We start from the raw sequence: 14,380 nt of genomic DNA, 5'->3' as shown, positions 1-14,380 counted from the left end.
TCGCTCAGGTCTCTCCTCAAATCCACGTATTAATCTTTCGCCTTTTACTAAAGATTACCGTGGGGAGGGACACTCCAATGAGCCTATAGGCCAATTTTTGAGAGGCCTTGTCCGTTTGGGCAGGGCCTACTATTGAGATCAAAAGGAAGACTTACGTTGTTCAGTGACGCAGATATCGATGAACAAGGGTATTTGACGTTACCGCTATGGCCGACTGAGCGTAGTAGCGTTACTGTTAGTAAAATGTAAGGCGCCCCTGCGCGCGCCGTTGTCGGCGCACAGATCCGTTGCAGCGTGGTGTAGAAGTGTAAGCTTTCAAAACTGCATGAATAATTTCGGAGAAAACTTTTAAACAGAAGCAACTCGCGCCCCAATACCTCAACTACACAGTAGATCACATCATGTGTCATATTACATAAGGTGCGCAGGCTGGTCCTTGAGGTGAGTTGATTGCAGACCATTCATCCATTATTTTTGCTATTGAAAAACACTGCATTCGGTACAGAGTAAAATGCTGAGTACGATAGACTACGTCCGGCTGCGTGGAATATTAGAACGAACATATTTCATTACGGCATGTGATAAACACGTTGACACCGAGTACATGAAATTTCTAGATATAATTAAAAATGCCGTTGAACGGCGCTCTATGCCGACCCTTAAAAAATACAGCTAGCCAAATTAATTGTCCTTGGATGAATACTGGAATATTAATGTTGTAAAAAGATAAGGATCAATGGTACCACAAATGGTAACAGTTGAGATCAAAGGAACATTACATAACTCAATTTAAACGCTATCTAAATCTATCTATGTTTCCAATTAGGGAAAGGGAAAGAAAAACAATGTTATTCATCACTCTTGAAGCAGGCGGATGTAAATACAAGAAAAAATGATGGGACACGGTAAATTACGCAATCGGCTTAGGATCCAACATCTCTACTTTCCCTGAAACTGTTGACGAAGGTACAGCTGAATCATATTGTGCCTATTTTGCCTCCGTAGGGCCTAAGGTACATGCTGACGTTCCTTAAGGGAAAATGTAAGAGCGTGACAACAACACTTTTGCATTGCCTCACATACAAATTCAAGAATTAGTTACAACAGTAAGCAACCTTTCAGTCGCTAAGGCGGCAGAAGCATTACCTGTTAGGCTGATAAAAAACAACTTCGATATACTGGGAATCCATCTACTGCATATCTTAAACCATACGTTGGGAAATGGAGTGTATCCTGTCGGACTGCAGGTGAAGGAGGTGATACCTATCTTTAAAAGCGGTGAACGATCCGACATAGAAAAGTGCGGGCCGATATCGCTGCTAAATGCAATCAATACAGTTTTTGTAAAGGTACTTTGAAAGCGTATACAAAATTTTTAAAGGCTAATATGACATCATCTGTGCTAATCAGCATGGCTTCAGGCCCTAAACATCTACGTTTTCCGCAGTTATTGTTCGTACACAAATCATAAATACTGCACTGAATGGTAACAAACTTGCCATAGTAGTTTACTTAGATGTATCCAAAGCTTTCGATACGGTAGATCAGACAATACAGCAACAGAAATCGGAAGCTTAGGGTCTGAAAAGAAATATTTCTAATCTAATTAAAAGTTATTTTTCAAATAGGAAACAATACGTTGCTGTAAACAATCTAACCTCTCTACCGCAGAGCACTATTTTCTGTGTTCTGCAAGGTTCCGTGCTGAGCCTCTGTTTTTTTTTTTTTTTTTTCATAATAACGATCTTCCGTCAGGTCTGAAGGATTCTGAATCTATTATGCATGCCGATGACACTGGATTACTTTCCACAGGCGATAACTTGGAGGAACTGAAATGTAAAATTAAGAACTTAGCGAAGTATCACAATGGTACATAAGTAATAAGCTGACTATAACCAGAAAATAAAGTACACCGTGTTTCACTCGCGAATAACATAAATATATGACCACGTTGCATCAACTATTAACAACAAGAATGAGCTCAGCGTGTCGCAATGCAAGCAATATCTTGGTGCTGTGTTTCAGTCTGATATGCACTGGAAACAGCAAATTATTAATGTCTGCTCCAAATTAAGTCATGGCTGCCATGTATTACTAAGGGCTAGAGAGTGCTTTGGACTTTTGATTTCACGCGTTCTGTATTTCTCACTTGTGCTCGGCGATTTATGCCATTGCCTGCAAACGACTGGCAGGACATACAAAACATATTTAGACCATGTTTGTCGCCTTCAGTAACGTGTTTTTCGTATAATAAATTATTCAAGAAGTACTCACGCCAGTATGCTACTTTTTGAGCAGCCATGCATGTCACCCGTACATATTTCATATAAATTCAAGATAGCTGAAGTAGGAAATACAATAAATAAGGTCCAATAACGAGCTGTCCCTTACTATATTCAGATTATCAATGAAACAAACAAGAGCCGCAACAAACAGTCTATTTACTTTCCCGCCTTCTCATAATACCTACATCCATAGACCTGGACAATATAAAGGAGCCTACGTGTGTAATGAAGTTCCAAACGAAGTAATGGAAAGAAATGAATGATTCGCATCGTTAAAACATCTTTTCCTGATTTCTATGGAAATATGTTGGAATGGAGAAGCGTGTAAATGAATTTACAAAACAAGAAACAGCTCGTTTTTATTTTCGATGCCCTGTCGGTGCGTTGGACATTCCTTGGACTTTCTGCTTCGGTCGAATATACCACAAAGTTATATACTTAAGCTTGCCAATTTTCTTGCGTTTTACTGAAGTGTGTTGTGATTGAGCCCATTCATCAAAAAGTCTGCTAATATTATTGTATTTGTTTAGTTTGCGGACCCATCACTAGCCTTGGAGGCTATGGGTGGGACCAACTGCGTGTGTATTGTCTTTTAGAACTAATAATAAAAGTATTCGGTTAAAAAAGAAGTCCACCACACGCGTTTAAAACTTCGATGTTCAACACCAGATGGCGACTGCTGCGCATGAAAAATGGCAGGCGTGCAGTGCAAGCAATCCGGGCTATTTTTAATATGTTATTAGATTTTAAACGTGAATATGGCAATATGTAATATTTCTCTATTAAGAAGTACACGTAGAAAAGCCCAGTCAGCTATATACTTGCTAAAGAATAAGGAGAGTTGAGTTTTAAGCATGCAAATTTGAGAAAAGCTTGAACGTTCGCTTGGCCAAGTAAGCGACCCCATTTTGGAGACCAGCCAAGGTAAGCATAGGTAATTTCATCGCTCAGGTCTCTCCTCAAATCCACGTATTAATCTTTCGCCTTTTACTAAAGATTACCGTGGGGAGGGACACTCCAATGAGCCTATAGGCCAATTTTTGAGAGGCCTTGTCCGTTTGGGCAGGGCCTACTATTGAGATCAAAAGGAAGACTTACGTTGTTCAGTGACGCAGACATCGATGAACAAGGGTATTTGGCGTTACCGCTATGGCCGACTGAGCGTAGTAGCGTTACTGTTAGTAAAATGTAAGGCGCCCCTGCGCGCGCCGTTGTCGGCGCACAGATCCGTTGCAGCGTGGTGTAGAAGTGTAAGCTTTCAAAACTGCATGAATAATTTCGGAGAAAACTTTTAAACAGAAGCAACTCGCGCCCAAATACCTCAACTACACAGTAGATCACATCATGTGTCATATTACATAAGGTGCGCAGGCTGGTCCTTGAGGTGAGTTGATTGCAGACCATTCATCCATTATTTTTGCTATTGAAAAACACTGCATTCGGTACAGAGTAAAATGCTGAGTACGATAGACTACGTCCGGCTGCGTGGAATATTAGAACGAACATATTTCATTACGGCATGTGATAAACACGTTGACACCGAGTACATGAAATTTCTAGATATAATTAAAAATGCCGTTGAACGGCGCTCTATGCCGACCCTTAAAAAATACAGCTAGCCAAATTAATTGTCCTTGGATGAATACTGGAATATTAATGTTGTAAAAAGATAAGGATCAATGGTACCACAAATGGTAACAGTTGAGATCAAAGGAACATTACATAACTCAATTTAAACGCTATCTAAATCTATCTATGTTTCCAATTAGGGAAAGGGAAAGAAAAACAATGTTATTCATCACTCTTGAAGCAGGCGGATGTAAATACAAGAAAAAATGATGGGACACGGTAAATTACGCAATCGGCTTAGGATCCAACATCTCTACTTTCCCTGAAACTGTTGACGAAGGTACAGCTGAATCATATTGTGCCTATTTTGCCTCCGTAGGGCCTAAGGTACATGCTGACGTTCCTTAAGGGAAAATGTAAGAGCGTGACAACAACACTTTTGCATTGCCTCACATACAAATTCAAGAATTAGTTACAACAGTAAGCAACCTTTCAGTCGCTAAGGCGGCAGAAGCATTACCTGTTAGGCTGATAAAAAACAACTTCGATATACTGGGAATCCATCTACTGCATATCTTAAACCATACGTTGGGAAATGGAGTGTATCCTGTCGGACTGCAGGTGAAGGAGGTCATACCTATCTTTAAAAGCGGTGAACGATCCGACATAGAAAAGTGCGGGCCGATATCGCTGCTAAATGCAATCAATACAGTTTTTGTAAAGGTACTTTGAAAGCGTATACAAAATTTTTAAAGGCTAATATGACATCATCTGTGCTAATCAGCATGGCTTCAGGCCCTAAACATCTACGTTTTCCGCAGTTATTGTTCGTACACAAATCATAAATACTGCACTGAATGGTAACAAACTTGCCATAGTAGTTTACTTAGATGTATCCAAAGCTTTCGATACGGTAGATCAGACAATACAGCAACAGAAATCGGAAGCTTAGGGTCTGAAAAGAAATATTTCTAATCTAATTAAAAGTTATTTTTCAAATAGGAAACAATATGTTGCTGTAAACAATCTAACCTCTCTACCAAAGAGCACTATTTTCTGTGTTCTGCAAGGTTCCGTGCTGAGCCTCTGTTTTTTTTTTTTTTTATAATAACGATCTTCCGTCAGGTCTGAAGGATTCTGAATCTATTATGCATGCCGATGACACTGGATTACTTTCCACAGGCGATAACTTGGAGGAACTGAAATGTAAAATTAAGAACTTAGCGAAGTATCACAATGGTACATAAGTAATAAGCTGACTATAACCAGAAAATAAAGTACACCGTGTTTCACTCGCGAATAACATAAATATATGACCACGTTGCATCAACTATTAACAACAAGAATGAGCTCAGCGTGTCGCAATGCAAGCAATATCTTGGTGCTGTGTTTCAGTCTGATATGCACTGGAAACAGCAAATTATTAATGTCTGCTCCAAATTAAGTCATGGCTGCCATGTATTACTAAGGGCTAGAGAGTGCTTTGGACTTTTGATTTCACGCGTTCTGTATTTCTCACTTGTGCTCGGCGATTTATGCCATTGCCTGCAAACGACTGGCAGGACATACAAAACATATTTAGACCATGTTTGTCGCCTTCAGTAACGTGTTTTTCGTATAATAAATTATTCAAGAAGTACTCACGCCAGTATGCTACTTTTTGAGCAGCCATGCATGTCACCCGTACATATTTCATATAAATTCAAGATAGCTGAAGTAGGAAATACAATAAATAAGGTCCAATAACGAGCTGTCCCTTACTATATTCAGATTATCAATGAAACAAACAAGAGCCGCTACAAACAGTCTATTTACTTTCCCGCCTTCTCATAATACCTACATCCATAGACCTGGACAATATAAAGGAGCCTACGTGTGTAATGAAGTTCCAAACGAAGTAATGGAAAGAAATGAATGATTCGCATCGTTAAAACATCTTTTCCTGATTTCTATGGAAATATGTTGGAATGGAGAAGCGTGTAAATGAATTTACAAAACAAGAAACAGCTCGTTTTTATTTTCGATGCCCTGTCGGTGCGTTGGACATTCCTTGGACTTTCTGCTTCGGTCGAATATACCACAAAGTTATATACTTAAGCTTGCCAATTTTCTTGCGTTTTACTGAAGTGTGTTGTGATTGAGCCCATTCATCAAAAAGTCTGCTAATATTATTGTATTTGTTTAGTTTGCGGACCCATCACTAGCCTTGGAGGCTATGGGTGGGACCAACTGCGTGTGTATTGTCTTTTAGAACTAATAATAAAAGTATTCGGTTAAAAAAGAAGTCCTCCACACGCGTTTAAAACTTCGATGTTCAACACCAGATGGCGACTGCTGCGCATGAAAAATGGCAGGCGTGCAGTGCAAGCAATCCGGGCTATTTTTAATATGTTATTAGATTTTAAACGTGAATATGGCAATATGTAATATTTCTCTATTAAGAAGTACACGTAGAAAAGCCCAGTCAGCTATATACTTGCTAAAGAATAAGGAGAGTTGAGTTTTAAGCATGCAAATTTGAGAAAAGCTTGAACGTTCGCTTGGCCAAGTAAGCGACCCCATTTTGGAGACCAGCCAAGGTAAGCATAGGTAATTTCATCGCTCAGGTCTCTCCTCAAATCCACGTATTAATCTTTCGCCTTTTACTAAAGATTACCGTGGGGAGGGACACTCCAATGAGCCTATAGGCCAATTTTTGAGAGGCCTTGTCCGTTTGGGCAGGGCCTACTATTGAGATCAAAAGGAAGACTTACGTTGTTCAGTGACGCAGATATCGATGAACAAGGGTATTTGGCGTTACCGCTATGGCCGACTGAGCGTAGTAGCGTTACTGTTAGTAAAATGTAAGGCGCCCCTGCGCGCGCCGTTGTCGGCGCACAGATCCGTTGCAGCGTGGTGTAGAAGTGTAAGCTTTCAAAACTGCATGAATAATTTCGGAGAAAACTTTTAAACAGAAGCAACTCGCGCCCAAATACCTCAACTACACAGTAGATCACATCATGTGTCATATTACATAAGGTGCGCAGGCTGGTCCTTGAGGTGAGTTGATTGCAGACCATTCATCCATTATTTTTGCTATTGAAAAACACTGCATTCGGTACAGAGTAAAATGCTGAGTACGATAGACTACGTCCGGCTGCGTGGAATATTAGAACGAACATATTTCATTACGGCATGTGATAAACACGTTGACACCGAGTACATGAAATTTCTAGATATAATTAAAAATGCCGTTGAACGGCGCTCTATGCCGACCCTTAAAAAATACAGCTAGCCAAATTAATTGTCCTTGGATGAATACTGGAATATTAATGTTGTAAAAAGATAAGGATCAATGGTACCACAAATGGTAACAGTTGAGATCAAAGGAACATTACATAACTCAATTTAAACGCTATCTAAATCTATCTATGTTTCCAATTAGGGAAAGGGAAAGAAAAACAATGTTATTCATCACTCTTGAAGCAGGCGGATGTAAATACAAGAAAAAATGATGGGACACGGTAAATTACGCAATCGGCTTAGGATCCAACATCTCTACTTTCCCTGAAACTGTTGACGAAGGTACAGCTGAATCATATTGTGCCTATTTTGCCTCCGTAGGGCCTAAGGTACATGCTGACGTTCCTTAAGGGAAAATGTAAGAGCGTGACAACAACACTTTTGCATTGCCTCACATACAAATTCAAGAATTAGTTACAACAGTAAGCAACCTTTCAGTCGCTAAGGCGGCAGAAGCATTACCTGTTAGGCTGATAAAAAACAACTTCGATATACTGGGAATCCATCTACTGCATATCTTAAACAATACGTTGGGAAATGGAGTGTATCCTGTCGGACTGCAGGTGAAGGAGGTCATACCTATCTTTAAAAGCGGTGAACGATCCGACATAGAAAAGTGCGGGCCGATATCGCTGCTAAATGCAATCAATACAGTTTTTGTAAAGGTACTTTGAAAGCGTATACAAAATTTTTAAAGGCTAATATGACATCATCTGTGCTAATCAGCATGGCTTCAGGCCCTAAACATCTACGTTTTCCGCAGTTATTGTTCGTACACAAATCATAAATACTGCACTGAATGGTAACAAACTTGCCATAGTAGTTTACTTAGATGTATCCAAAGCTTTCGATACGGTAGATCAGACAATACAGCAACAGAAATCGGAAGCTTAGGGTCTGAAAAGAAATATTTCTAATCTAATTAAAAGTTATTTTTCAAATAGGAAACAATATGTTGCTGTAAACAATCTAACCTCTCTACCAAAGAGCACTATTTTCTGTGTTCTGCAAGGTTCCGTGCTGAGCCTCTGTTTTTTTTTTTTTTTTATAATAACGATCTTCCGTCAGGTCTGAAGGATTCTGAATCTATTATGCATGCCGATGACACTGGATTACTTTCCACAGGCGATAACTTGGAGGAACTGAAATGTAAAATTAAGAACTTAGCGAAGTATCACAATGGTACATAAGTAATAAGCTGACTATAACCAGAAAATAAAGTACACCGTGTTTCACTCGCGAATAACATAAATATATGACCACGTTGCATCAACTATTAACAACAAGAATGAGCTCAGCGTGTCGCAATGCAAGCAATATCTTGGTGCTGTGTTTCAGTCTGATATGCACTGGAAACAGCAAATTATTAATGTCTGCTCCAAATTAAGTCATGGCTGCCATGTATTACTAAGGGCTAGAGAGTGCTTTGGACTTTTGATTTCACGCGTTCTGTATTTCTCACTTGTGCTCGGCGATTTATGCCATTGCCTGCAAACGACTGGCAGGACATACAAAACATATTTAGACCATGTTTGTCGCCTTCAGTAACGTGTTTTTCGTATAATAAATTATTCAAGAAGTACTCACGCCAGTATGCTACTTTTTGAGCAGCCATGCATGTCACCCGTACATATTTCATATAAATTCAAGATAGCTGAAGTAGGAAATACAATAAATAAGGTCCAATAACGAGCTGTCCCTTACTATATTCAGATTATCAATGAAACAAACAAGAGCCGCTACAAACAGTCTATTTACTTTCCCGCCTTCTCATAATACCTACATCCATAGACCTGGACAATATAAAGGAGCCTACGTGTGTAATGAAGTTCCAAACGAAGTAATGGAAAGAAATGAATGATTCGCATCGTTAAAACATCTTTTCCTGATTTCTATGGAAATATGTTGGAATGGAGAAGCGTGTAAATGAATTTACAAAACAAGAAACAGCTCGTTTTTATTTTCGATGCCCTGTCGGTGCGTTGGACATTCCTTGGACTTTCTGCTTCGGTCGAATATACCACAAAGTTATATACTTAAGCTTGCCAATTTTCTTGCGTTTTACTGAAGTGTGTTGTGATTGAGCCCATTCATCAAAAAGTCTGCTAATATTATTGTATTTGTTTAGTTTGCGGACCCATCACTAGCCTTGGAGGCTATGGGTGGGACCAACTGCGTGTGTATTGTCTTTTAGAACTAATAATAAAAGTATTCGGTTAAAAAAGAAGTCCTCCACACGCGTTTAAAACTTCGATGTTCAACACCAGATGGCGACTGCTGCGCATGAAAAATGGCAGGCGTGCAGTGCAAGCAATCCGGGCTATTTTTAATATGTTATTAGATTTTAAACGTGAATATGGCAATATGTAATATTTCTCTATTAAGAAGTACACGTAGAAAAGCCCAGTCAGCTATATACTTGCTAAAGAATAAGGAGAGTTGAGTTTTAAGCATGCAAATTTGAGAAAAGCTTGAACGTTCGCTTGGCCAAGTAAGCGACCCCATTTTGGAGACCAGCCAAGGTAAGCATAGGTAATTTCATCGCTCAGGTCTCTCCTCAAATCCACGTATTAATCTTTCGCCTTTTACTAAAGATTACCGTGGGGAGGGACACTCCAATGAGCCTATAGGCCAATTTTTGAGAGGCCTTGTCCGTTTGGGCAGGGCCTACTATTGAGATCAAAAGGAAGACTTACGTTGTTCAGTGACGCAGATATCGATGAACAAGGGTATTTGGCGTTACCGCTATGGCCGACTGAGCGTAGTAGCGTTACTGTTAGTAAAATGTAAGGCGCCCCTGCGCGCGCCGTTGTCGGCGCACAGATCCGTTGCAGCGTGGTGTAGAAGTGTAAGCTTTCAAAACTGCATGAATAATTTCGGAGAAAACTTTTAAACAGAAGCAACTCGCGCCCAAATACCTCAACTACACAGTAGATCACATCATGTGTCATATTACATAAGGTGCGCAGGCTGGTCCTTGAGGTGAGTTGATTGCAGACCATTCATCCATTATTTTTGCTATTGAAAAACACTGCATTCGGTACAGAGTAAAATGCTGAGTACGATAGACTACGTCCGGCTGCGTGGAATATTAGAACGAACATATTTCATTACGGCATGTGATAAACACGTTGACACCGAGTACATGAAATTTCTAGATATAATTAAAAATGCCGTTGAACGGCGCTCTATGCCGACCCTTAAAAAATACAGCTAGCCAAATTAATTGTCCTTGGATGAATACTGGAATATTAATGTTGTAAAAAGATAAGGATCAATGGTACCACAAATGGTAACAGTTGAGATCAAAGGAACATTACATAACTCAATTTAAACGCTATCTAAATCTATCTATGTTTCCAATTAGGGAAAGGGAAAGAAAAACAATGTTATTCATCACTCTTGAAGCAGGCGGATGTAAATACAAGAAAAAATGATGGGACACGGTAAATTACGCAATCGGCTTAGGATCCAACATCTCTACTTTCCCTGAAACTGTTGACGAAGGTACAGCTGAATCATATTGTGCCTATTTTGCCTCCGTAGGGCCTAAGGTACATGCTGACGTTCCTTAAGGGAAAATGTAAGAGCGTGACAACAACACTTTTGCATTGCCTCACATACAAATTCAAGAATTAGTTACAACAGTAAGCAACCTTTCAGTCGCTAAGGCGGCAGAAGCATTACCTGTTAGGCTGATAAAAAACAACTTCGATATACTGGGAATCCATCTACTGCATATCTTAAACCATACGTTGGGAAATGGAGTGTATCCTGTCGGACTGCAGGTGAAGGAGGTCATACCTATCTTTAAAAGCGGTGAACGATCCGACATAGAAAAGTGCGGGCCGATATCGCTGCTAAATGCAATCAATACAGTTTTTGTAAAGGTACTTTGAAAGCGTATACAAAATTTTTAAAGGCTAATATGACATCATCTGTGCTAATCAGCATGGCTTCAGGCCCTAAACATCTACGTTTTCCGCAGTTATTGTTCGTACACAAATCATAAATACTGCACTGAATGGTAACAAACTTGCCATAGTAGTTTACTTAGATGTATCCAAAGCTTTCGATACGGTAGATCAGACAATACAGCAACAGAAATCGGAAGCTTAGGGTCTGAAAAGAAATATTTCTAATCTAATTAAAAGTTATTTTTCAAATAGGAAACAATATGTTGCTGTAAACAATCTAACCTCTCTACCAAAGAGCACTATTTTCTGTGTTCTGCAAGGTTCCGTGCTGAGCCTCTGTTTTTTTTTTTTTTTTATAATAACGATCTTCCGTCAGGTCTGAAGGATTCTGAATCTATTATGCATGCCGATGACACTGGATTACTTTCCACAGGCGATAACTTGGAGGAACTGAAATGTAAAATTAAGAACTTAGCGAAGTATCACAATGGTACATAAGTAATAAGCTGACTATAACCAGAAAATAAAGTACACCGTGTTTCACTCGCGAATAACATAAATATATGACCACGTTGCATCAACTATTAACAACAAGAATGAGCTCAGCGTGTCGCAATGCAAGCAATATCTTGGTGCTGTGTTTCAGTCTGATATGCACTGGAAACAGCAAATTATTAATGTCTGCTCCAAATTAAGTCATGGCTGCCATGTATTACTAAGGGCTAGAGAGTGCTTTGGACTTTTGATTTCACGCGTTCTGTATTTCTCACTTGTGCTCGGCGATTTATGCCATTGCCTGCAAACGACTGGCAGGACATACAAAACATATTTAGACCATGTTTGTCGCCTTCAGTAACGTGTTTTTCGTATAATAAATTATTCAAGAAGTACTCACGCCAGTATGCTACTTTTTGAGCAGCCATGCATGTCACCCGTACATATTTCATATAAATTCAAGATAGCTGAAGTAGGAAATACAATAAATAAGGTCCAATAACGAGCTGTCCCTTACTATATTCAGATTATCAATGAAACAAACAAGAGCCGCTACAAACAGTCTATTTACTTTCCCGCCTTCTCATAATACCTACATCCATAGACCTGGACAATATAAAGGAGCCTACGTGTGTAATGAAGTTCCAAACGAAGTAATGGAAAGAAATGAATGATTCGCATCGTTAAAACATCTTTTCCTGATTTCTATGGAAATATGTTGGAATGGAGAAGCGTGTAAATGAATTTACAAAACAAGAAACAGCTCGTTTTTATTTTCGATGCCCTGTCGGTGCGTTGGACATTCCTTGGACTTTCTGCTTCGGTCGAATATACCACAAAGTTATATACTTAAGCTTGCCAATTTTCTTGCGTTTTACTGAAGTGTGTTGTGATTGAGCCCATTCATCAAAAAGTCTGCTAATATTATTGTATTTGTTTAGTTTGCGGACCCATCACTAGCCTTGGAGGCTATGGGTGGGACCAACTGCGTGTGTATTGTCTTTTAGAACTAATAATAAAAGTATTCGGTTAAAAAAGAAGTCCTCCACACGCGTTTAAAACTTCGATGTTCAACACCAGATGGCGACTGCTGCGCATGAAAAATGGCAGGCGTGCAGTGCAAGCAATCCGGGCTATTTTTAATATGTTATTAGATTTTAAACGTGAATATGGCAATATGTAATATTTCTCTATTAAGAAGTACACGTAGAAAAGCCCAGTCAGCTATATACTTGCTAAAGAATAAGGAGAGTTGAGTTTTAAGCATGCAAATTTGAGAAAAGCTTGAACGTTCGCTTGGCCAAGTAAGCGACCCCATTTTGGAGACCAGCCAAGGTAAGCATAGGTAATTTCATCGCTCAGGTCTCCTCAAATCCACGTATTAATCTTTCGCCTTTTACTAAAGATTACCGTGGGGAGGGACACTCCAATGAGCCTATAGGCCAATTTTTGAGAGGCCTTGTCCGTTTGGGCAGGGCCTACTATTGAGATCAAAAGGAAGACTTACGTTGTTCAGTGACGCAGATATCGATGAACAAGGGTATTTGGCGTTACCGCTATGGCCGACTGAGCGTAGTAGCGTTACTGTTAGTAAAATGTAAGGCGCCCCTGCGCGCGCCGTTGTCGGCGCACGGATCCGTTGCAGCGTGGTGTAGAAGTGTAAGCTTTCAAAACTGCATGAATAATTTCGGAGAAAACTTTTAAACAGAAGCAACTCGCGCCCCAATACCTCAACTACACAGTAGATCACATCATGTGTCATATTACATAAGGTGCGCAGGCTGGTCCTTGAGGTGAGTTGATTGCAGACCATTCATCCATTATTTTTGCTATTGAAAAACACTGCATTCGGTACAGAGTAAAATGCTGAGTACGATAGACTACGTCCGGCTGCGTGGAATATTAGAACGAACATATTTCATTACGGCATGTGATAAACACGTTGACACCGAGTACATGAAATTTCTAGATATAATTAAAAATGCCGTTGAACGGCGCTCTATGCCGACCCTTAAAAAATACAGCTAGCCAAATTAATTGTCCTTGGATGAATACTGGAATATTAATGTTGTAAAAAGATAAGGATCAATGGTGCCACAAATGGTAACAGTTGAGATCAAAGGAACATTACATAACTCAATTTAAACGCTATCTAAATCTATCTATGTTTCCAATTAGGGAAAGGGAAAGAAAAACAATGTTATTCATCACTCTTGAAGCAGGCGGATGTAAATACAAGAAAAAATGATGGGACACGGTAAATTACGCAATCGGCTTAGGATCCAACATCTCTACTTTCCCTGAAACTGTTGACGAAGAGTTGACTGTTGGGCTAGTTGGTCGTCCATATTTGAAGTAGTAGCTTAGCGCAAAAAAGCACAGACACAAGGAAGACAGACAAGGACAAGCGCTACTCACAACTGTTTAATGGAAGGAAGGATAGTACATATGTATATATATCCTCTTGTCACGCATGCGCCTACCAAGCAGAAGAGAAGCCAGTACATGCACATCAAAGGCGGTTGCGCAAGAAGTTAAATTCGGCATCCAGTAATGTGATCGAAGGCTCACTCACACATCTATTTCTAGAAATTCATCTTGATAAAGAAGGCCTCAAGTGCGAGCCTGGAAGACGCGTTGCCGCTCCTGCCAAGAATAGTTGTCGCAGAAAATCGAGCGTCGCAACCACACGCGGTGACATGAGCCACCAAATGTGCGCCCTTATCCTCTTTTTTCTTTAGTTTTTGCGCATGTTCCCTTAAACGGTCATTCACACAACGCTCAGTTTGTCCAATGTAAAGCTGCCCACAAGGGTGCAAGGGAATTGCATAA

The 14,380-nt window shown here is 39.8% G+C and overlaps 5 pseudogenes; all 5 read left to right on the top strand.

Moving 5' to 3' along the window:
• LOC140216886 (U5 spliceosomal RNA) lies at nt 1–123 on the top strand (annotated as a pseudogene).
• A 3,105-nt stretch (nt 124–3,228) lies between these two features.
• LOC140216885 (U5 spliceosomal RNA) lies at nt 3,229–3,351 on the top strand (annotated as a pseudogene).
• A 3,101-nt stretch (nt 3,352–6,452) lies between these two features.
• LOC140216884 (U5 spliceosomal RNA) lies at nt 6,453–6,575 on the top strand (annotated as a pseudogene).
• Nucleotides 6,576–9,677: 3,102 nt separating this feature from the next.
• LOC140216883 (U5 spliceosomal RNA) lies at nt 9,678–9,800 on the top strand (annotated as a pseudogene).
• Nucleotides 9,801–12,902: 3,102 nt separating this feature from the next.
• Nucleotides 12,903–13,023, top strand: LOC140216896 (U5 spliceosomal RNA; annotated as a pseudogene).
• The last annotated feature ends 1,357 nt before the right edge of the window (nt 13,024–14,380 follow it).

The sequence above is a fragment of the Dermacentor andersoni genome, chromosome 3 (assembly GCF_023375885.2).
Source record: "Dermacentor andersoni chromosome 3, qqDerAnde1_hic_scaffold, whole genome shotgun sequence".
In the NCBI taxonomy this organism is placed as follows: domain Eukaryota; kingdom Metazoa; phylum Arthropoda; class Arachnida; order Ixodida; family Ixodidae; genus Dermacentor; species Dermacentor andersoni.
Note: the sequence above shows the minus strand (reverse complement) of the source record. Positions and strands in the feature narration are given on the sequence as shown.